Raw genomic sequence first — 24,803 nt, 5'->3', positions numbered from 1 at the left:
GTGATTTTACAGCCTAGATCATCATCTTCAGGTGCCATGTCTTACAACATTGGCGATCATGGCTCTTGAACTTTCCTTGATAACAGCCAAAATCTTGGTGTTATTCTCAAATCTTACACTGACAGCTTAAGAAGCAGAATAGGTATATTTCCTCCTTTTTCTCCCTCTTGCTCTGCTACCTTCAATTTTACCAGTCACTGACAGATGTTCTAATTACTCTCTCTTAAGTACCTGCCCAAGGAATAGTAGTTGTCTCTCGATAATATCTGTAAAGTTTCTTGTGCACCTGCTTTCCTCAGCTTCCTCATTAGTTGTCTCAAAAACTACATCTCTGTTGCCTTTATCTTCCATTGTCTTGCTTCTATTCCAACTTTTGAATCCATTTGGTAACATTGACCAGCTGTAGCATTTTAGTAATCTAATTCCACTTTCCATTGAGATGTTCCTATATCTAAAGACATCTGATGTTTTTGTGAAGGTTTGTTTTGCAAATGTTATGCACTTCCTCGTGTCTTGATGAATTTTCCCTATCAGATGTTTTTAGGCCCCAGATAAGAAAATAATTCCACTTGATTTATTTCTTTAAATTTCACTGTTATTTTGCACTTGGGTGTAACTCTTGTCTTTGATATCATACATATTGTTTTGCTGCAATTTAATGATCCATTTCTGTTACAATTGTGCCTAGGAGTCTTTGTAGATTTTCTTCTGTATCTGCCAGAATTAGTGCCATCCTCATATCTCAGATTATTTACCAGTATAATCTATCCATTTACTGAAGTTCTTAGAACCTGGATATGTGAAGCTATTAACGATATAGAATATACGGAAACCCTAGGGGAAAATGGCTGGACACCCAAGTAAGGAGAGGATCGTGGTTGACTTTTGAAGTTCCCTATTGTCAGAACAGCAGACCCTGTCAACATTTTAACCTGAAGAATGGACACATCTGGGGACCAGATGTTTTGTAAACGGACACATTACGAGTGACAAGCTCCAAAGTTCAAATTTATTTTGTTGGCCAAAGTAGACTGCTGCCAATCAGCATTTGTACATTTGAGCCCATTAATTTTTGTTAAAAAGTGTCAAGGAGGATCCTTGCTGCTTTCTGCTCCACAGCTGTAGTTTTGTACCCAACCCCAGCTCCTCCCTACACAAAACAAATGGACAAGTTCTAGTCTCCTGGTTTGATGATCTCTAGTTGAGAAGCTGACGGAGTTTCTGATTGCAATATGTCGGATGTGGCTGGACTGCTCATTTCAAAGATTGTGCCATGTTCTTGCTGAAACCCGCTTTCCTTTTGAGCTCATCTAGTCTCTCTCTCTCCTCAATTGCTGCCTTAAGGGTGCATAATTCTTCAGCCTTCAGTTGCCTGAAGGAAGAGGAGGGGAAAGAAATCGTGGTTATTTTTATTCTGTTTACAGTGTGTGCACTTTCTGTGGAGTTTAAAAGTCCAGACATATCCAGCAGCCAGATTAGGAATCCACTTTGACATGCCCCCATCAACCATTTCCTTACAGTGTCTCAATGTGAGGGATTTTTCTGTCACTTGTACAAGACTTCTTCCATCTTCACATCAAAACCCCTAAACTGACTTCAAAGCTTTTCCTTGATAAGTTGCACAAGTGTCACATTTCATCACCGTCATTCTGCTTAGCGCTAGAATCAAAATAAAATGTTATTTCAAAAACAAGATATTTCCATTTGCAGGGGATTGGAAAGCATTGCAGAACTTTACAGTCAAATGTGGAAAGTTTACACCATGAATAAACTGTCAGTAAGTAAAGGTACTTATGTCTGGGTTTTCTGTAATTTGTTTTTAATGTAGTACATTTATTAATATGAACATTCTCTAGTGCAGAAAGGAAAGACTTAGCTCCATTCACAGCCTCAGGACCTTCCAAAGTGCCTTACACCCATCGAAGTACAATTGAAGTATAACCACTTTTGTAAATTAAGCAATGTGTCTGTCAATTTGCTCACAGCAAAGTCTCACAAACAGTTCTATTGATATTGGTTGAAGAGTTAATATTAGCCAGGACACTGGGAGAACTCCTCCTGCTCTTCAGCAAATAGGACCTTGGGATCGTTAACATTCACCCAAGAGGAAAGAGTGGGCCTTGGTTTGACATGTAATTAAATCACACACACACACAGACTCAGCTATACTTACTCCCATAAACCTACTTCACAATAAACCAGAAAAATGTTATGAAAATTATTATACTTTAATGGCAGATGAAACAGCTGAAGATGGTTAGGCCTAGGACACTACCTTAAGTAACTCCAACAGTGATGTCCTGGAGCTGAGATGATTGGTTTCCAAAAATCACAACCATCTTCTTTTGTACTAGTCATGACTCCAGCCAGTGGAGAGTTTTTGCTCTGATTCCCATTAACCACAGTTTTACTAGGGTTCCTTTGCACACCTATTTTATTCAAACCACTGTATTCCTGGCACACAGTGTGACACTTCCTCAAGGGGAGTAGATTAGGGAGGAACTCAGTTCATGTGGTCATTGTCCAAGGCAGCAAGTGCCAGACAGGGGCATGAAGGGGGAGTCACCAAAACTGTTTCACCTAGGAAGAGAATAAAGCATCATTAGAAATTATTGTGGAGCAATTGGCTCTTGAATTCAGGGACAGCAAAAAAATCTCAGACCAAACTCGAGGATGTCCTGTTAAAAAAAATTGCGATATAGGTATCTATAGTTTGTATTCATGCAACAGAATACTTAGGTTTAACAAATGATTTTCAGATGCAATTAATCTTTTGCTGGTCAGAGCTGATTAGTAACTTTTTCTTTCATACAGTTTAATATTTAGTTCCTTATTTTGTTTTTTTATATGTACTTGTTTGATGTTAACACAGGGTATGTACAAGCCAAAAGGAAAGCACAATTATTGTTTTTTTCTAAAAAATTGGTCATCCTGGAATACAGCCAGAATAGAGTCTCAGGTCTCTTGGGGAGGGAATGGGGTGGATATACAAGTGGGAAGCTTCAATGTATAGTCTAAGTGAACACTTCACTGTAGCTCTGTCACCAAGCCGCCATCTGCCTGTTCAAGGGGGGCATTAATTTTAAAATCAACATCCTTGTATTCACTTCTCTTTATGTCCCACTCCCCTTAATTTACTTCAGATTTATTGTCCTTCCAAAGCCTTTTGGTTTTCCTACCCTCTGTATCCACTTTTGCTGCACCATTGCTTGTTGTATCTTCAGCCACCTAGGCCCAGATTTCTGACATCCCCTCCCAAAACTTCTCCACCTCTCTAGCTCCCCAAAAATAGACTAAGTAATAATTCATCCCAATGCCACTGAGGACATTATTGGTGCAGAATAGCTCCAGAACAGTTAACTACGTCATTGGACCAGACATGCCCTCCCCACCATTTATAAATTGAGACAAACTTTTAAAAATCAAAAGATTTGGTATAAAAATCACGAGTTGCTTTTTTCACTGGGAGACAAGAGAGGTTCTGCTTAGTGCTTCTCTGTTTGGGCATAGGTCAGGTACAGAACTGGATAGAATAAAACAAAACTACATCCACCCCTTCCTTTTGGCCAATCTTTGTACCCCCAGCCTGTTTTAAATATTATGTTGATGAAAAATGTCTCATGATTAGTTTATTACCAAATCACACAATTAATATTTCAGAGAACTAAGCTGGCTGAAATCGAAGGAACCTATAAGACAAATATAGGTGCGATGAAGAGGAAATTTGTGGTTTCCTTAAAAGCTTTAGAGGATCAAAACCTCGACCTAAAGTAAGAATCAAACCTCTATTTAGCATCTCTGTTAAGAAAACACATTAACAATTGACTTCAACAAAAGCAGCCAGTAACCTTAACATTCACTCTACACGTATTTTTGGGCACGTTTTTTTTGCCTGTCTTATTCCTATGGGTATGTTTTGGCATAGGGAGTATGAGGGGCCATCAGGTGGCACATGGATCACACGGATGAGGGATGGGGAGTGTGTGGGGTGGTGAGGGATTTTCTTTGTTGTTTTCATAATTTTTTAAAAATAGCTTAAACAAAGTGCCGTTGCCTAGAAGCAAGCCTTCCTTCCAGCCTGCCTCTGCACCTAGCAGCCTCGTTCCAGGACGGAGGGCCCAGCTTCTAATCCAACCTGTCGCCCCAGAACAAAAATAGGAACAATGGACAGCCATTTTTAAAGAGAGATGATGATCACAAGCCTCCCCCCACTCTACTTCTTTATGGTAGCAAGTTACACATTCTAACCACTCCCTGGGTGAAGAAGTTTCTCCTGAATTCATTATTGGGTTTATTAGTAACAACTCCTTATTTTGGACTCCCCACAAGTGGAACCATCGCTATATCTACCCTATCAAACCTCCTCATAATACTAAAGACCTATTATTTCACCCTGCTATAGAAAAGAGCCCAAGGCTGTTCATTTTTTCCTGTTAGTTAAAAGCCCTGTGTTTGCATGGCTGCTGGTTTCTCTTCATTAACTTTGCCAAATGGCTGGGCTTCACAACATGGTCTAATCTTGTCCTCAATTAGCATCTGTACACAGGCACTTACAGTAAATGGCAGGCCAGGGGGTGCTCACTGGACTGAGGACCCTGATTTCAATACTGTTGTCTAACCCTGGGGCACTAAAGCCAATTGAATCATCCAACTGAAATCACATTGAATCACATCTGTAGAAGTGGGTATGATTCAACATACTGGAAACTTATGTGGTTCAATACCTACCCAGTATGACGTGCACAGTCTTTTGTGATAGGCAGGAGTTCTTCCACAAGTGAATAATTTTAATTATTTTCTTGGTTAGCAAATTCATGCTCAGTCCATTTACTTCATTAAATAATTGAATGCTTTCTTTCAAACCATCAAGAATCTTTAAATTGGAACTGAAAGCTGCCTTAAGGCTGTAGAGGTAAAAAAAAACATTATGGTTTCCTAAAGAGCTCTCGTTGAATGCTCCTTTTCTGAGTTGCTGTTTGCCACTGAATGGATTCTTTGATTGAAATCTCAATTAATGTTGACATTAAGAGCTGACTGAATTCCCATCACTGGCACTGAATAATTCCTTTAACTCAAACTTACCATGTGAATGGTAAATTCTGAATGGCGCAGAGTGACTTCATGAACTAGGCCATAGCAACAGGAAGAGGCTGCTCAGCCCCTCGAGAATGTTCCGTTCAATCTATTAGATCGTGGCTGATCTATAACTCAACTCCATTACTGGCATCATTCATCCATATCCCTTGATGCCCTTAGCTAAAATTTTAAAAAATCAATCTCTGTCTTGAGAATTTTAACTGCACTGCCATTCACAGCCTCTTGGAGAGCTTTAGCCTTATTTTGTACCGTGTGCAAGTAGCTTTTAGCGAGCTGTATACCTATGGACACCTAAATTGTTTTGCTCTTCTATCCTAGTTTCTAACCATTTAGAAAATGCATTTATTTTTCTCGGATTGAAAGTGGATGATCTTACACTGAACTTCAACTTCTCTTCCCAACGACATTAATTTGTACAGAATATCCTGCAATATACCACTGGGAAGGTGCAGGGAGTGCATATGACAAATGGTGAAACATGCATGCACAGCAATGCTGAGTTTGTGGTAGCTGAAATGCTCAGTTACATTCAACTAGTCTGGTTCGGATTGCATTTAATGGGTCTTTTTTGCAGTGGCCAGATTACTATCATAAAACTATTTGGAGTCATTCCAAAGGAATGTGCATACCTACCTATGCTGAGGTGTTCTGAACACTCCATATATGCCTGTCACTAAAACACTATCTCTTTTGAACTCTTGAGATATTAAAGGTACTTGTCCATTAAATAAACTGTATTTGCATTCTCTCTAAAGCATTAACATACAATACTCCAATTACTTTACGTTCACCACAAACCTCAGAAATGGCCTATATAATCTCTCACGGGTCAGAGCTCTTTACAAAAGCTATATTATATTAATTTAAAACTTTTTTTAAAAATCCTACCAATGTGTTGAAGAAGGATCCACACTCCCAGCACTGTCACTATACAGCTAAACAGCTGCTTCCATAAAGGATGAAATGTAACACGTATTCCAGTTTGATGCATTAATGCAATAAAAATACAATTACCTTCACTGGGGCAACTATTATCACCTCCAAGTTTGAGTTATTCAAAATATGGTAGATGAAAATGTGCAAACATATGAACAATAACTGACAGGTAAAGACCATCTGATCCATCCAGCTATATCATACAATTATGATACCTTGCATCTCACTATACACTCCCCAGCCATAAAATGTAAAGATCTCAAATATCAATTTCACTCATTACTTTCATTTGCAAGATCATGAAATAATTGAATGATAAATGGTCATGCAGAATAACAGATACTTAGTGAACAGCACAATTTGCAATTCTATACCACTAATGCAGGGGCTCATCGCTAAGTGCTTTACATTGAAGAGTACAAAGCAGTGGATACCAAGCAAGAGAGAAAAGTTTAAAAATAAAGAGCAAGTTGAGAAATGAAAGGCACATTAAAGAAAAGGTATTTGAAAGCAGAGAGCTTGGAGAGAACTGAATAGAGAGGGCAGGATAGTAGTGGTAAAACTGAGGGGCCATCAGTGATGGAGCGAAGTGAAAAACAGCAAGAAGCTTGGTGTTGGAGTGTCAGGGAGCATGTAGGAATTTGAAAATTAAGCCGAGATTTAAGTCTAGGGCATGTGTAATAACCGAACTAAGTGAGAGTGAGCCTGCACTAGAATTCCAGCCTGTTATGACGTAGCAGATAATGTGTGCCAGGCAGACCAAATCCACAAGGGAAACTTGGTCATGCTATCACAACAGTTTTGCAATTTGTATTTATTATGAGATGTATTTACTGAATTCAGAAGTAATAAGTCCACCAAGACCTTTAGAGATTTTTAAAATTAAATTTATTATCAAAATAATAGATTTTAAGCACATACATAAGACTACAATTACTACTATAATAACTCCTAAAATTGCTAATTAACCTGTCCCTCAGTTACACTCCCTTTAAAGCAATGGTCCAAAATAAATTTTGGATTTAAAACAAACTCAGAAGGTTAACACAATACCTTGGATGGTGGAATTTCAAATGGCTTTTCCCCAACTTCAATTTCATAAGACAGCAGACTCATGCACAAATGCTGGAGGCTTCATTAGGGCTATTTCACACACTCCTGTTAGATCTTACATGGCCTTCTCTTTCCATATAGCCCTTCATTCTCCTTCATATGTTTCTCTCTTAATATGTAAATTCTATTGTTCCATATGTCTTTGAAACTATATCTTCCTCATCATAAAAACTTTCATGGTGTCAATATTGCCAGTAACCTTTGGGGGAAAAAAAATGAAACACATTCCTTAGCCTTGCTTATCTGGCTATTTGTAAACAGACTAAAATCCCTTTGAAATCCAAATATCCCTTCCTTCATCTAAAAATGCAATTCCCTTCACACCTTGCATGCTAAGCCAGCATCCATGTTTACTCATTAGCATGTCAAGCACCTAGCTTCTTTTGATGATTTAAAGCTTGCGGTATGCTTGACTACAAATGTAATTCCATCACACACAGACCCAACTATACTTAGCCCCATAAACCTACTTCACAATAAATCAGAAAAACGTTATGAAAATTATTTTACTTTCATGACACAGCTCTAGACCCATCTCCAGGCTTTTCCATCTTCAAAAGTGACAGTTGTTTTTTTAGGAAGCAGGTGGTGGAACTGAATGCAACATCAAAACACAGCGCCAGCTTCAGGGCCTGTCTCTGTAACTAGGGCCAGAATTTTACATCGCAAGATTGGGCGCATGGCTGATCTAACCTCGCATGAGAACATAGCAGGCACACGTCGCAATGTCATCGCACCATATTACAGTCAGCAGGCGAGTGTAATGTGCCCTCACCGCTGTGCTCTACCAACTGAGCAGACGTGCTATTGCCCACTGACATGCCTATATCTGCGCTGGTGTTTGGTGCAGACAGAGAATGTGACGCGGGTGCATCGGTCGGCAGCTCCTCCTTGGGCAATGGGGGCGTCCTCAGGATCTGCGGCCCATTGTGAGGATGGCGCATCTGAGGGAGGAAGAGAATATGTCAGTTGCAAACATCATTATGAAGTGACTGTGCATGCACAACGGTTTCTTGTCACAAAGGACACTGAGGCATTGTGATTGGACAAACAATGGGTACTCTGGATTCAAGAACATATAAACATACGAAATAGGAGCAGAAGTAGGCCATTCAACCCCTTGAGTCTGTTCTTCCATTCATTAATATCATGGCTGATCCATTTGGGTTTTGAATTCCATATTCCCATCTATCCCCAATAGCCTTTAATTCCTTTGCCTAACAAGAATCTATCTACCTCTGCCTTAAAAATATTCAATGACCCCCACCTCCACTGCCTTCTGAGGCAGAGAATTCCAGTCACACAACCCTCTGAGAAGAATTTCTCCTTATCTCTGTCCTAAAAGGCCAACCCCGCATTTTAAAATGGTACCTCTAGTTATGGACTCACCTATGAGGAAGAGGAAACATCCTTTCCACGTCCACCTTGTCAATACCATTCAGGATCTTATATACTTCAATCAAGTCACCCCTCACTCTTCTAAATTCCAGTGGAAACAAGCCCAGCCTGTCTAACATTTCCTCATAAGAGAACCAGCTCATTCCAGGTTTCAATCTAGTAAACCTCCTCTGAACCACCTGCAAGGCATTCCAACCCTTAAATAAGGAGAGCAAAACTGCGTACAATATTCGAGATGTGGTCTTGCCAATTCCCTGTATAACTGAAGCATAACATCCTTACTTTTATGTTCAATTCCTCTTGAATTCCATTAGCCTTCTTAATTACTTGCTGTACCTGCATACTAACTTTTTGTGACTCATGCACTAGAACACCTAGATCCCTCTGCACCTTGGAGTTCTGCAGTTCTCTGTTTAAGTGATACTCTGCTTTTTTATTCTTCCTGCCAAAGTGAACAATTTCACATTTTTCCACATTATGCTTCATCTGCCCTATTTTTGCCCACTCACTCAACCTATCTATATCTGTCTGCAACCTCCTTATATCCTCTTCACAACATACTTCCCTACCTTTGTGTTGTTTGCAAATTTAGCAACCATGCCTTCACTCCCCTCACCTAAGTCATTGATATAAATTGTAAAAAGTTGAGGCCCCAGCACAAACTCCTACAGGACTCCACTCGTCACATCCTGCCAATCAGAAAAAGACCCATTTATGCATACTGTGTTTTCTGCCAGCCAGCCAGTCTTCTATCTATGCTAATATGTTACCCCCTACACCATGAGCTTTTAATTTCTGCAGTAACCTCTGATGTGCCCCCCCCAATCAAATCCCTTCTGGAAATCCAAGTACAGCACGTCTACAGGCTCCCCTTTATCCACAGTGCATGTTACTCTTTCAAAGCATTCCAATAAATTGGCTAAACATGATTTCCCTTTCACAAAATCATGCTGATTCTTCCTGATTACCTTGAGTTTCTCTAAGTGCCCAGCTATAACCTCCTTAATGATAAATTCTAACACCTTCCCCATGACAGACATCAAGTTAACTGGCCTATAGTTTCCTGTTTTCTCCCACCCTCACTTCTTGAATGGAAGGATTATATTTGCTACTTTCCAGTCTGATGGAACCTTTCCAGAATCTAGGAACTTTTACTTACTCTTTTTCTCTTTAAATACCTGTAGAAACTGTTGCTATGCTTTTTTACATTTCTAGCTAGCTTCCTCTCATACTCTAATTTCTTACTCCTGATTAACCTTTTAGTTATTCTCTGCCTTTTTTAATTCATTTATGGGATATGGATGTCACTGGCTAGGCCAGCATTAATTGCCCATCCCTAATTGCCCATGAGAAGGTGGTGGTGAGCTGCCTTCATGAACTGCTGCAGTTCCTGTGGTGTTATGTTAGGGAGGGAGTTCCAGGAATCGCTAGTGAAGGAATGGCGATGTATTTCTAAGTCAGGATGGTGAGTGGCTTGAAGAAGAACTTCCAGGTGGTGGTATTCCCATGTATCTGCTGCCCTTGTCCTTCTAGATGATAGTGGTCGTGGGTTTGGAAGGTGCTGCCTAAGGAGCCTTGGTGAATTTCTGCAGTGCATCTTGTAGATGGTACACACTGCTGCCACTGTTCATCGGTGGTGGAGGGTGTCAAGCTTCTTGAGTGTTGTTGGAGCTACACTCATCCAGGCAAGTGGAGAGTATTCCATCACACTCTTGTCTTGTGCCTTGTAGATGGTGGGCAGACTTTGGGGAGTCAGGAGGTGAGTCACTCACTGCAGGATCTCTAGCCTCTGACCCACTCTTGTAGCCACAGTATTTATATGGCTAGTCCAGTTCAGTTTCTGGTCAATGGTAACCCCCCCCCAGGATGTTGATACTTGGGGATTCAGCGATGGTAATGCCATTGAATGTCATGGAGCGATGGTTAGATTCTTTCTTGTTGGAGATGGTCATTGCCTGGCACTTGTGTGGGTGAATGTTACTTGCCACTTGTCAGCCCAAGCCTGGATATTGCCCAGGCCTTGCTGCATTCGAACATGGACTGCTTCAGTATGTGAGGAGTTACAAATGGTGCTGAACGATGTGCAATTATCAGCGAACATTCCCACTCCTGACCTTATGATGGAAGGTCATTGATGAAGCAACTGAAGATGGTTGGGCCTAGGACACTACCCTGAGGAACTCCTGCAGTGATATCTTGGAGCTGAGATGACTAACCTCCAACAACCACAACCATCTTCCTTTGTGCTAGGTATAACTCCAACTAGCGGAGAGTTTTCCCCCGATTCCCATTGACTCCAGTATTGCTAGGGCTCCTTGATGCCACATTCGGTCAAATGTTGCCTTGATGTCAAGGGCAGTCACTCTCACCTCACCTTGGGAGTTCAGCTCTTTTGTCCATGTTTGAGCCAAGTCTGTTATGAGGCCAGAAGCTGACTGACATTGGTGTCAGTGAGCAGGTTATTGCTAAGCAACTGCCACTTGCTAGAGCACTGTTGATGGCCCCTTCCATCACTTTACTGATGATGGAGAGTAGACTGATGGGGCGGTAATTGGCCGGGTTGGACTTTTCCTGCTTTTAATTTGTGTACAGGACATACCTGGGCAATTTTCCACATTGCTGGGTAGATGCCTGTGTTGTAGCCGTACTGGAGCAGCTTGACTAGGGGCGTGACAGGTTCTGGAGCACAAATCTTCAGTATTATTTCAGGAATATTATCAGGGCCCGTAGTTTTTGCAGTATCCAGTGCCTTCAGCCTTTATATTCTGACCAATCAGTTGACCTGCCCCATATTTTTGCACAGTTATATGCTTTTCCTTAAGTTTTTTTTAACTTCTTTAACTTAACTTCTTTAGTTCACCATTGACTGTGGGTCATCCCTTTAGAATTTTTCTTTATAGTAGGAATACACTTATTCTGAGTATTCTGAAATATCCCTTTGGATGTCAAGCATTGCTTCTTTATTGATCTATCCCCTAGCCTAGTATACCAGTTCATTCAGTTAGCTCAGCTTTCATATCCACATTGTTGCCCTTATTTAAGTTTAAAGTACTAGTCTTAGACCCACTCTTCTCCCTTTCAAACTGGATGTAAAATTCAATCATATTGTGGCCGCTGCTACCAAGGGGCACCTTCACTCTGAGATCATTAATTAATCCTGTCACATTACACAATACCAAGAGCAGAATCGTCCCAGATTTGCACTGTGTGGTAGCGGGCATGAAAAAAGTTGTTTTACCTGCCAGCCACAATGGCGTGTTTTCGCGCTGCATCGTCCCCTTCCCGCCTCATAAATTATGCAGTCACGGGAAACACACAGGATCACTGGCAGCCGGCCCCTGATTGGCTCGCCACACCATTACTTTGCTGCTTCCTCATGCTGGCGCCATATTTAAAATGCTGCTGTGCGTACACTTCTCAATGCTTCCAGCCCGGGACTGCCCCGCTGAGGACATGGCACCAAAAGCCAGGAAGATTGCAGCCCCCTGATTCAATGATGCATCCCTGGGACACCTTCTGGCTGCAGGAGGCCCATCAGTCTCACCACCCTGGCTTAGGAGACGGTGGCAGAGGGGGTCAGTGCCAACGCTGCACACAAGAGGTTGGCCATGCAGTGCAGAAAACGGATGAATGATTTCATCCGTGCCACCAGGTTAAGTCAATCTCAACTCACCCGCACACAAGCCCATCACACATTCACTGGCATCTCACTCACTGCCAGCTCAAGGGACATCACCACTCACTCTTTCCCACACACCCTCACATCTCCATTTGGCCTCATCTCCTCTGGAGACTGCCTCCTCATCCCGTCCATGGCTCCACTCAGCACACACTCATTCCTCTGATTTGGGCTGGCATGTGCCTTGGTCACACTCTCTCCTGCCTTTATGCAGGACAAGATCATGCACAATCACTGGGAGAGGTCCCAGACCAGGGGGTGGAGTGCTGAACATCAAGGTCCTGGCCAGAGAGGACATCAACCATTCCTGCAGCGACAGTGAGGTTGGCAGCAAACACCCACGTGAGTATCCTGCACCATCCCTTTCTCAACACTACTCTGAGAGTCCATTGATCTGTGTTCATTGTGGCTGCCCAGCACTCATAATCTCCACTTTCTGTCCTAGGCACATCTAACACATCGCCCTCAGGCAACTGTGACCCCAACCCCAGCACCAAGAGCACCTCAGATGGGGACCCTGGGGCAGCACCGTTGAAGACCCGTCACGGCGCTCACCCACACTTTCCACCAGCGCAGCGACATACACCTTGGGAGGACCTATATGGAGAGTAGCCTCGGGATCACAATCTGGCCAACACACCACACAATCTGTTCCACAGCAGGTGGAGGAAAGGACATCCTTGGTCCCCAGCACTCAGAGGACTGCTGGGGGAAAAGGATCTGCTGAGTCCAAGTCAGATAATGAGCCTCTGGACCCAGTCATGTCACAGTTGCTGGAGCTGCAAAAGCAATCAGGAAGGGATGTCTGGTGCATTCCTCAGATTGTAAGAAACGATGGAGGAGTCCATCCGCCTTCAGTTTGAGGTGATAACGCCGGCATGCCAATGCATTGAGGTCGACACTGGCAGGATGGTGGCTGCCATGGAGCCCTTGGCCTAGGACATCGATCCTGCACTGCTGCGTGGGCTGAACTCCATTGCTGATGCCATAGTTAGCCTCCAACAGTGCCAACGCGAGAGGGGTGTGGGGCAGCTCAATCTTACTCCAGCATCCCCTTCTCTTCAAGGAGTCAGCCAGGGGTCACCGGGCACCCATTTGGAAGAGGACCAGCAGCTCGACACCCCAAGGCCATCCACCCAGGTGACTCTGGGAATGTCTGGACAATCCAATTCCCCTCTTCCTGTGACCCCCGCAGCTCCAGCTCTACAGGTCGAAGTGGGTGCAGCTGGCCCATATCAGGATACCTAAAGCAGGCCAGGCCCTCCAGGTGTCAGCCCTCCAGAGGACGCCCAGGCTCATCACAGACAGGGTGTAGCAGTCACCAGGCTGCCTCCACCTCCACTGTACATGTCCGAGGAGCACCAAGATGTAGCGGCAGGGTTAGGAGGGTTAAGAAGATGTGGTTGCACAGCCTGGGCATGGGTGTTAATCACTACATAATGTTCACTATTGTAAATAAACTCTCAAGAATGTCTCCTTGCCCATGGCTCCTCGTTATGATGAGCAGTATTCGTGTCACTCAGATGTGAAACCTTGGTTTCTGCACAAGATAAAGGCAGGTGTCTCAGTCCATGGCCTCTTCCTTGTGCAGTGTGTAATCTTCAGATCAAAGTAATGGTCCGGCTTCACACTCACTGGGCACATTAGTGATGCGGGCACATTAGTGATGCCTGCACCTCGGTGGTGCTTGTCATTGCTGCCAGAATGTTGTGGGCAGGTGTCACAGAGTTCCGATATTCTCTCTGTGTGCATTCAGCACCTTTGAGGTGGGGCTTGCCCCCCATCTCTTCAGCAACTGTGACCGGTGACAGTGTGCTTCTTAAGGGGTCAGGTGCTGAAGGCTGACAAAGGATGAGGCGCATTTAAAGTTTCATAGCTGCGTCTCCACGATATGAAGAAGGGTCACATGGACTCAAAACGTTAACTCTGTTTCTCTCTCCACAGATGCTGTCAGACCTGCTGAGTTTTTCCAGCATTTTCTGTTTTTATTTCAGATTTCCAGCATCCGCAGTATTTTGCTTTTATCTCCATGATATGACCCTAATCACAGAGCACAAGTGAGCTGCCCTCAGCCAGACAGGAGCTATGGGAAGATCGATGGACTGTCCTCACTGCATGTCGTCGTCATCCTCCTGGAATCTTAACAACTATTCGGGCCTCTGCTGCACCTCCATGACATGAGCCTGAGCACTGAGGGTATGTGCGCTGCCATCAGCCACATAGGAGTCAAACGTTCACAGATGCAAGGTGAGGATGTCAGGACAGCCCTCAGTGCATCTCGCCATCATCCTCCACAAATCTTGTGGCTATGAGGGCCTCGTCTGACCAATGCAATGGCCTCATCGCCAACATCCTTGCCTTCAAGGACCTCATCACCATCATCCCCTTTAACATCGTCCTTATCAGAGGAGACATGCAACTTTTCCATCTTCTCCTCAGCCAGGTCCTCCCCCATTGCAGCGCCAGGTTGTGTAGCGCACCTCAAACGACGATGATGTGCGACACCCTCTGGGGACTGTATTGCAGTGCTCCACTGGATCTGTTGAGGCACCGGAACCTCAACCAAAGTCCGGGTCACAGCATGAGCCTCGTTATGCCGTTGCTCTAATGCAGTCTGAGGCTGCGCATGGGCGTCATCAGCCATGTCCTCTGTGGGTAGCCCTTGTCCCAGAGGACCCAGCCCTGCAGCTTCTCTGGACCCTGGAAGATGTCAGGGATCTGAGACCTGCTAAGCATGTAGGAGTTGCAGATGCTCCCTGGGAATCGTGCGCAGACCTGTAGGATGCGTTTGTGATGGTCACAAACCAACTGAACATTCAGCGAGTGGAAGCCCTTGCAGTTTACGTAGTTGACTGCTTGTTGCCATGGAGATCTAAGCAGCATGAGTGCAGTCGATGGCACCCTGCACCTGTGGAAAACCAGAGATCTGCAGAAGTCTCAGCGCTCCTGCTTCTTGGCTTTCCTGATCCCAGTTGAAATGTACAAAGTTCTGTGCCTTCGCAAAGATGGTTTCAGTGACCTCCAAGATAGAATTATGCGTGGAGGCTTGTGGGATCCTGCACAGGTCACCTGTGCAGCCCTGCAAGGAGCCACTAGCATAAAAATTGAGCCCCGCAGTTACTTTCACAGCTACTGGCAGTGGATGCCCTCTATGTCCCCATGGTGTCAAATCCTGCAGAAGATGGCACATGTGACCAACCAGTTCCCTAGATATACACAGTCTTTGGCGATACTGGTTCTCAGTCATCTGCAGTAATGAAAAGCATAGTGTCTATAGACCCTGGATCTAGCAAAGTGCCTACAAGCGACGGCTCTCTGTGGATCTTCAGCTGCGTGCGCCGCAGGCCCTGCCTCCCCATTATCTTGAGGGAGGTGCTCCTCCCTTTGCCAAGTCAGGTGCTTCCACCCACACTTCCTCTTCTCAGCTCCCTGTAGGCCATGAGGCATACCGCTAAATCACCAGGCTCCATGATCCTGATGTTCTCCTCTTGCAGGATGAGAGAGAGAGATGCATGGGTTAGCATGTGTGTCCTAAGGACCTTTCTTGGTTAAGTCTCATGGCCATCTTTTGCAACTTGCCCAGTCAGCCAGTTGTTCTGCTGCCCCCTTAAACGCACATTAATTTGCAGTCCGAGGGGTGAAAAGTTGTAGAGCATTTGGTGGCACTTTCCTGCTTTTGCGTTGCTTGAGTGCAGAAAAGCTTCAGAGGCCCGACTCCCATCATGTCAATGGAGCTGCAGCTGAACAGTCTCAGCTGTGGACGAATGCTCACTTTTGACAAGCTTTTATAAGTGCATGGCCGCTTCCCTCACCCATCATTCCCACCCCCCACTTCACCCTGACATGCGCTTGTGTGCTTCCTTCAGTTGTGCTGCCTTGTCCCCCCTCCCCCACCTACCCCCATCATTCCCCCCGGCCTCATCTGCACTGGAGACCTCGCTCTGGCACCGCACTGAAAGCCAGCCGGGAAAAAACGACTTGCCTGTGCCCCCCACCCCTCTGAATGCGCTGCGCCTCTACCTTGATGTCCTACGGGCGACGCTTGTGAGTGCTGCGCAAGGTTGTGTGCACTCATCTCTGAGTTCCCCTTGAGGTTCAGGTCGCAGGTGCACGCCTTTTAAAAGCAGTCGTGAATCACGCCGTTCTGAAGTCACACTGACATGGGCGGTAAATTTGACGTGGGGGCATGACTCCGGCGAGCATGGCTTATAATGAGATGCTAAAGTATTAAAATGATGATCCTGATGTACGGCTGCAGGAAACGTGGCCCACCATTGACGGATGGAGCGGACGATCACAAACTTGGTTCACAACGGCATGAAACAAATTTTTGGCGATCTCGCCATATTATCCGCTCACGCCCACCATGACACCCGCCGCCAAAGGGACTGGACAATTCTGTCCCATGTCTAATATTACCTTCTCTCTGGTTGGTTCCAGAATGTGCTGTTCTAAAAAACTATCTCGCAAACATTCTGTGAACTCTTCATCGGGACTACAACTGCTGGTCTGATTTTTCCAGTTTATATGTAGATTAAAATCACCCATGATTATTGCCTTCCCCTTATCACAAGTGCTCAATATTTCTTCTTGTACATTTTGTCTTCAATTGTGGTTACTATTAGGGGGCCTGCTAGTGACCTCTTTCCCCTACTATTCCTCATCTCCACCCAAACCATCCTGATTCCCTGAATCAAGGTCATCTCTAACTATTGCACCAATGTTATACTTGATCAACAGTGCTACCCCTTCACCTAGCTTCCTATTCTCCTTGAATGTCATACACCCCCTCAATATTCAGGACCCAATCCTTGTCATCCAGCAGGCAGGCCTCCGTAATGGCTATCAGAGCATATTTATTTACTTCAATGTGTGCATCAACTCATTTACTCTGTTATGAGTGCTACGCACATTTAGATACAGAACCTTTAGTTTTGTCTTTTTGTTATCTTTATCTAGTCTTGACTATTAGTGTACTCTTAGGCTTTATCTCTCTGTACCTTCCTGCTATTCTATGACCCTCATTTCCCATATTCCTATTATGGTCTCCTGCCTTGAATATATCCCTTGATTTGACACACCTACCCAAGCTTGAGCCTCACCCACCTTGTTTATTTTAAAGCCCTCTCTACTTCCCTAATAATGCAATTTGCAAGAACACTCATCCCAGCACAGTTCAGGCGTAGACTGTCCCAACCGATGCAACCCCTACTTTCCCCAGTAGTGGCGCCAGTGCCCCACAAACCAGAACCCATTTCTCCCACACCAGTCTTTGAGCCATGCATTCATCTCTCTAATTTTATTTGCCCTATGCCAATTTACATGTGGCTCTGGTAATAATCCAGAGATTATTACCTTTGAGATTCTGCTTAATTTAGCACCTAGCTTCTCATACTTACTATGCAGAACCTCCTTTGTCCTGCCTATGTCATTGGTACCTACATGGCCCACAACAACTGGATCCTCCCCCTCCCACTGCAAGTTCCTCTCCAGCCCTGAGCTGATGTCCCGAACCTTGGCACCACGCAGGCAGCACAGCCTTCTGGACTCTCGCTCTTTGCTGCAGAGAACAGTGTCAATCCCCCTCACTACACTGTCCCCTACTACCGTTACATTCCTGTTTACTGTCCCCGCTTGAATGGCTTCCTGTACCATGGTGCCATTCCACAGCTGCAACATAACACCCGTCCTGCCATTGTTGCAAAAACAGAAAATGCTGGAAAAACTCAGCGGGTCTAGCAACGTCTGTGGAGAGAGAAAGAGAATTACATTTTGAGTTCGTATGATCCTTCTTCAGAGCCTTCAGTTCCTGCCATTGCTACTTATGATATTTAGTTAACTTAATTAAATTATTCACTTAACTAACTTAGAATAATTCCTAAATATACCACACCTCTTTCCCCCTTGCACCGAATGCCCATGTGAACCTAATTCACTGATTCACTACTTTGAAGTTCTCATTGGAGATGCCACGACCCTACTTTTCTTGCATACTCCCCCAGCCTCTCATCTGTCCACTGGAATCTTACCATCCTCCGAGATCCCTGCCTCTCTGCGACCTGTTGACCTTGCTCCTCGCTCGCATTACATGTCCACCTCAAACCTTGAGAGGATCAGGATGTTGTTAACCCCACCACCCATTCATGTGCACTCCAGCACATTATGGCTTCTCTTCTCCTGTATGGACAAAAGTACACCTCTACCTGCAACACCATACTAGCCTCACCCACCTCTCATTCCCAGGAGAGCCAGCTTGAGGTGCCGATCAGGTTGGCACACCTCACCCTTATATACACACAAGGCAAGCGGACACATTTCCCAGCCTTGGCCTGCACAGGGATATGTGCCATTTGGTCTTCATCTCACATCCCTGAACGTCACGATGAATGGCCACCCTCCAAGTCATCTATACGCAGTTCCGTGCAAAGCCGGTACTCACCCTTGTGGATTGCAGAAGATAATTTTCCAGTACTGGATCCCTGTGCGACACACAACATCATGTCCATTCACCTGGGCAGCCACCTCCATCCAGGCCACCTTCGTCAGGTGGGGTTCTGCAGCATGAGAATATCACACCGGGCACTCAATGCCTCCACGAAAATGTGCAGGCATTCATCAGAGTATCGTGGAACAGAATGCCCACCATCATTGCCCTCCCACCTGGCGTGCCTAGCGAGAGCTGAGGCCATAACTGTTGCTGGATATTAGACTCTCTCCTGGACAGCTCCCTGCAGCTTCTCACCAATTCCTGGCAGCCTTCAGGGAGCTGCCTGTGCAGCTTCTGAGCCCCCCCCCCGATCTGGGTCCCCGTTGGACCATGCGCCTGTCACATTCCCGCCCCTGCCCCCACCAGCAGTGCTACCCCAAAGTCCGAGTGCGTTTCATGCTGGCTGGGGTTTAATTGGCCAGCCGGCATGAAATCACGTGTCAGGTGCGATCATGGCCAGAAGCGGATATTGCATCAGCTTCCGGTTCCAGCGACCGCGCGCGCATGACGTGCAAAATTCAGGCCCAGGTCACCAATCAGTAGAGAGTCAGCAACCCAGTCCCAACACGACTCCCCCCTCCCAGCAAATAACAACAGCAGATAAATTCAGAGATTTAAGAGCCCCCTCGCAAGGGAGGCAGAATTTAGCTGAGAAAAGATGAGTTGGCAGGTACGCTGCATTTACCTATATACCAAATGGTCTACTCCTGCTCCTAGTTCTTATGCTGTGCCTCAAAAGTAATTTGTCGCCTTTAGCACTGAGACATTTCAACATGGCATGGCTTTTTTATAAATTCAAATATTGTTTGTTATTGTTATAATACGTTAACACAAGTTAACATAAAAGCCTTACCTTAATGGATACAAACGCAGCCTGTAAGTTTTCAGGTCAGCTAAGGCACAGAAGGAGAGAGAATCTTTTTTTACCCAAGGTCACAAGTAAATCAGTTCAGGTACTAAATGAATCGTTTATCAGACCAATCCTGATACTTCCATGTTTCTTAAAACAGACTGGTCCAGGTACAGAAAGCACAAATATGAGACAGTGAGTAACTGAATTAATCCATTAGTTCCACTGCAAATATTAATTATTTTCACATCATGACCTTGTTCATGAAAACATCCACAGCAGTGTGGATGACAATCAGCGCATGAGGGCAGGACATCTGATGTTAACTAAAACTTCTCATGAAGATGTGTACAAACCCTTCCTGGCACCAATATAAACCATATCACACTGGTAGCGAGGCAGACTGACTGGCAGTGCTGGAGTCATCAGTTTTTATCTAGTTTCCCCTTAAAGGGATCTTTGCTATTTACATCAACCACTCCTTGTGGGTTCCACATTCTAACCACATCTGGGTAAAGACATTTCTTCTGAATTCTTTATTGGATTTATTTGTGACCACCTTAAATTCAGTGCCCCTTATTTTGGACTCCCCACAAGCCCTATAAAGCCATTTAATAATTCTAAAGACCAGTTAACCTTCTATAGAAAAGCCAAGGCTCTTCACTCTTTCCTGATAGTTATAACCCATCAGTTCTAAAATACCAGTTGGGTTCTCTTCATTAACTCTCCCAAATGGCTGGGCTTCACACAACTGGGTTCAATCTTGTCCTTACTTTGAATCTGCACACATCCACTTCCAGCGAGTGGTGAGCCAGAGGACTGAGGACCCTGATTGCATCACTGCTGTCTAACCCAGGGGCACAAAAGCCAACTGAATCACAACTGAAATCACCTAACCCAACAGATGGGTTTTGATGTACATTGTGCCATTAATGACGATGTGGCTCTCTGTATTTCGATGCGCTATAAACTTCTGTGGCTTAATACCAACCCAATACAACAGATATACTGTCTTTTGTTATCTTCAACTTCCAGCAGAGAAACAGCCAATTCAGCCTAACTGGTCTATGCCAATGTTTATAATCCTGATGAGTTCCTCCCACCCAACTCCATCTCACCCTATCAGCATATACACTGTAATCCCTCCAGTTCAGGACGCCTAACCACAAGCGAGAGAACCGGAAAACGCCGTAGATAAAAACATCTAGCAGAAACATAAAACATTGTAAAGCAGTAATAACGATTGTTTCACTTATCCAAATACTGTGTCTTCCATGTTTCCGGTGCCAAAGTACTGGGCTAAATTGATGTCGAGGGAACAGGTGATTCCACACACTGCTTTACTTCACCAATAGTTGGAAGGGGTGTGGAAGAAAGCGGCTGCTCAAAAAATGTCTGCACAACTGGTGCTTCCAAACAATGGATTTCCAGGCTGGAGAGGTTACAGTGAATTCCTTCTCGCTTGTGTACATATCTAGCTTCCCCTTAAAGGTATAAATGCTATTCACCTCAACCTGTGGTAGCAAATTCCACATTTGAACCGTTACATTTCTCCCAGATTTTATACTAATTTATTCAGGATGCCAAATAGCAACCGGGCATCCGATAATGCAACAAATTCTCTTTCATTGTGATCTCCATCCGCTTCGGTACGGTTGACAGAGGGGATACTGTTCTGTAATTCTGTGTTTTCATATATTCACAATCTTGGAGAGTAGCCTGAAGCAGTGGAAGGATTCCCTGGCTGATTAACAGTCTGACAGGCAATGAAGTGAATGCTGCTTCCATGGGTCAGTTAGCTAGATGGATAGAGTGTGGTGCAGAATGATACCAACTACACAGGTTCAGTTCCAGTACCAGCTGTGCTAGTTCATGCAGGCCTGCCCTCCTTACCTTGCCCATGTTTGATGTGGAGTGGTGCCTCCTCAAGCTATATAACCAACTCACTCTCTGTAATGGAGCGAGATACCATTGGTACTTTGTGGACTAAGGCTAAAATTACCAAGCAGACAGAAAGAGTAGTTGTCCTACATGGACTGAGAATCCATAACCCATATAAGGAGTGGGTCACCTTCACCTACCAGATGCGAGTATCACACTGCATGTCAACCAAGCATTTAAAGCCAGAGATCCACTCTATACTTGCTAGGACTGCCTGGAACTCAGACTCTGAACTCTGCCCTTCCTGACTCAGAGGTGGTTCAATTGGCCAAACACTCACTCATCTGTAGTTATATGGGTCTGGCTATCATCTCTTCCCATGGATAAGGCATGGCGACTGTTACTTTTACCAACTAACAGAAACCCTTGAAAAGATGAGCTGGGTCATCATATGGATTGGAGGCCAGGTACAACATAGTGAATATTCCACTCTCCAGCACCAACATCCCAGCCTCTGTAGTACAAAAACTGGGACACAGAGGAGTCTTGTCCTAATGTTCACCTACAGGCAGATAACTCTTTAACTCACCCTGTTTTCAATGTTAATTTGCTTGAGACTCTCCTGCTCCAGTAAATGCACCAGCTGAGTGATCTGCTTTTGCAGGTCTGTGACCAGCTGCTCTCTGGAAAGCACAAGATTCAAACGTTTACTGAGAGGTCACATTTCAAGACGGCTTGGATCAGAAATTTTACGTCCAAGAGGAAATTGAGCTGCGTAGAAGAATGGGGCAGAGGCGAATCAGCCCCTCGAGCCTATTCCAACAGACTGCACCACCATTCAGATGGGTTTTGTATAAAAGGAGATATTTGGACAGTTTGGCTAAAGGGATAGAATTTAAGGAGTGTCTTAAAGGAGGAGACGCAGAGAGGTTTAGGAAAGGAATTCCAGTGCTCAGTGCTAGATGGCTGAAGTGTTGGTCAGGACTGGCTTTCAGACAAGGAGTCTGACAACACAGAGGCAGGGGAGAGGTCGACAGAGGTGATGATGAGGTAGAGCTGGCTGTCATCAGTTGAGGAAGTGGTCAATCCCTTTTGGAAAGAGAAAGAATCATTGAATCTTCGACTCATCATAACCTGTGTCAAATTTTTGAATGAGCTGTTCAATTTAGTCGTACACTCCAGCTTTATCCCCATAACCTACAGGACATATTAGTACTTAATTGGAGGAGGTGGTGGCATAGTGGTATTGTCACTGGGCTATTATTCCAGAGACTAGGGTAATACTCTGGGGACCTGGGTTCAAATCCAACCGTGGCAGATGGTGAAATTTGAATTCAATTAAAGTCTGACGGTGACCATGAAATCATTGCTTTTTGTTGTAAAAACCCATCTGGTTCAATAATGTCCTTGAGGGAAGGAAATCTACCATCTTTACCTGGTTTGGCCTACAGGTGACTCCAGACCCACAGCAATTTGGTTGACTCTTAAATGTCCACTAGGGTAATTAGGGAATGGCAATAAATGCTGGTTTAGCCAGCAATGCCCACATCCCATGAACAAAAAAATAAAAGTTTCTGTGGAATCTGATTCCATCACCCTTTCAGGTAAAGCGTCCCAGATCTTAGTAACGCTCTAAAGAATTTCTCATTTCCCCTCTAGTTCTTTGTAAATTATTTTAAATCTGAACACTCCGATCTATTTTTTTAATAGATTCTCCCTATAGTTCTTTTGAAACCTCTCATAATTTTGAATAGCTCAATTAGATCTCCCCTCCTATCCTCTGAGAACAACGCCAGCATCTCCAATCTCCCCTCATCACTGAACTCCTTCAACCCTGGTATCATCCTGGTAAATCCTGAAGCGCCAGGACCAGAACTGGGTGCAGTGCTCCAGCTGAGGTATAACCAGAGACTTAGGCAGGTTGAGCATGACTTGCTTGTTTTTATATTCATTGGCCCTATTTAAAACTCCAAGGGCGGAATTTTATGGCCCTGTCACAGCAGGGGCAGGGCCCGTAAAATGCAGCGAGGCCTTCAAATGTCCATTGACTTTGACATGACTGTAAAATCCTGCCGGCATAAAATTCCATCCCAAGTGTCCCATTTGCTTTCTTAAGTGCCATATCAATTTTCCCTTTCGCCTTCAAAGATTTGTGAATACGCAGCCCCCGGCTCCCACTGTTCGTGCACTCCCCTAAAACTAGAGACAGTTAGATTATACCGTCCCTCCATGTTGCTGCTCTTGTTACTCACATTTTTCTGCACTGGATTGCATCTGCCATGTGTCTGCCCGTTTCATCGGTCTGTCCACATTCTCTTGAAGTTTGCTACTGTCACATTCACTATTTGCTACGTTGTCAACTGTTGTATTGTCAGCAGCCTTTGAAACTTTACTCCCTATACTCAAGTCCAGGTCATTAATATATATAAAATAAGGAAAGCAGTCATTTTAATACCAGTCCCTGGGATATTCCACTACACACTCCTCTCCAGAGAAATATCTACTCACCATCAATCCCGGTCTTCTACCCCTTAAACAATTTCATAGCCAAGCTGCTAAATTCCTTTTAATCTATTTTCCGAATCTGGTAAAAAGAGAGGTTAAAGAAGGGAGTGAATTCAACGTGCAATAACAAATAGGTCTGAGTTTAAGTGGGCACACTGTCACTCCATAAATTGCGGCTCGTTTTATATATAAACACTCACGTTTGGTTTTCTGATGCCGGCCTGAAAAATTAGATAAAAATCTGAATTAATAACAGAAAGAGTACCATAAATTCCAATAGTCCGCACACAAACTCTTATCAAGTATAATCCAATCCCTCAGATTAACCAACATTCGAGTTTCTCAATTAAAAATGTATTTTTTTCTATATGGTACAATTCCTAAATGGAGCTCAGGACTGTTCACGAGGAAGTGATTTTCAGTTTGTCCCACGTATGTGGGACGGCAGGCAGCATCAGCTCCCCAAAGGAGAACAGTGTCATCATTATCGAGGTTCTGTTTATTCGCATACAGAAACAGAAATAACATTAAACCATCAGGTAGAGAAATCTAAGGCACCCTGGCTCCCCCTCACACAACCCTTGAGACCATAATTCAAAAACCTGTAAGATGAGAAATGGCTTGCTTAATTGAAGGGAAGATTACACACCATGTGAATGAACACAGGTAGCAAGGAGTACAAGTACAGGAGCTGAGACAGATATAGCAAGACGGGAAGATGTAGCGAACTGTACAGTACAGGGAGACAGGGAAGATGTAGCAAACTGTACAGTACAGGGAGACAGGGGAAGATGTAGCAAACTGTACAGTACAGGGAGACAGGGGAAGATGTAGCAAACTGTACAGTACAGGGAGAC

The 24,803-nt window shown here is 44.4% G+C and overlaps 1 long non-coding RNA gene across 1 annotated transcript; it reads right to left on the bottom strand.

Moving 5' to 3' along the window:
• Positions 1-988: 988 nt before the first annotated feature.
• On the bottom strand, positions 989-24,485 carry LOC144686250 (uncharacterized). The gene is made up of 9 exons (XR_013577883.1): positions 24,147-24,485; positions 23,950-24,025; positions 22,031-22,124; positions 19,564-19,603; positions 7,922-8,090; positions 7,087-7,345; positions 5,986-6,040; positions 2,276-2,580; positions 989-1,372 (listed from the first exon to the last, which is right to left on the bottom strand). It is a non-coding gene; the product is annotated as an uncharacterized LOC144686250 (long non-coding RNA).
• Between the last annotated feature and the right edge of the window lie 318 nt (positions 24,486-24,803).

The sequence above is a fragment of the Cetorhinus maximus genome, chromosome 11 (genome assembly GCF_964194155.1).
Source record: "Cetorhinus maximus chromosome 11, sCetMax3.hap1.1, whole genome shotgun sequence".
Lineage (NCBI taxonomy): Eukaryota > Metazoa > Chordata > Chondrichthyes > Lamniformes > Cetorhinidae > Cetorhinus > Cetorhinus maximus.
Note: the sequence above shows the minus strand (reverse complement) of the source record. Positions and strands in the feature narration are given on the sequence as shown.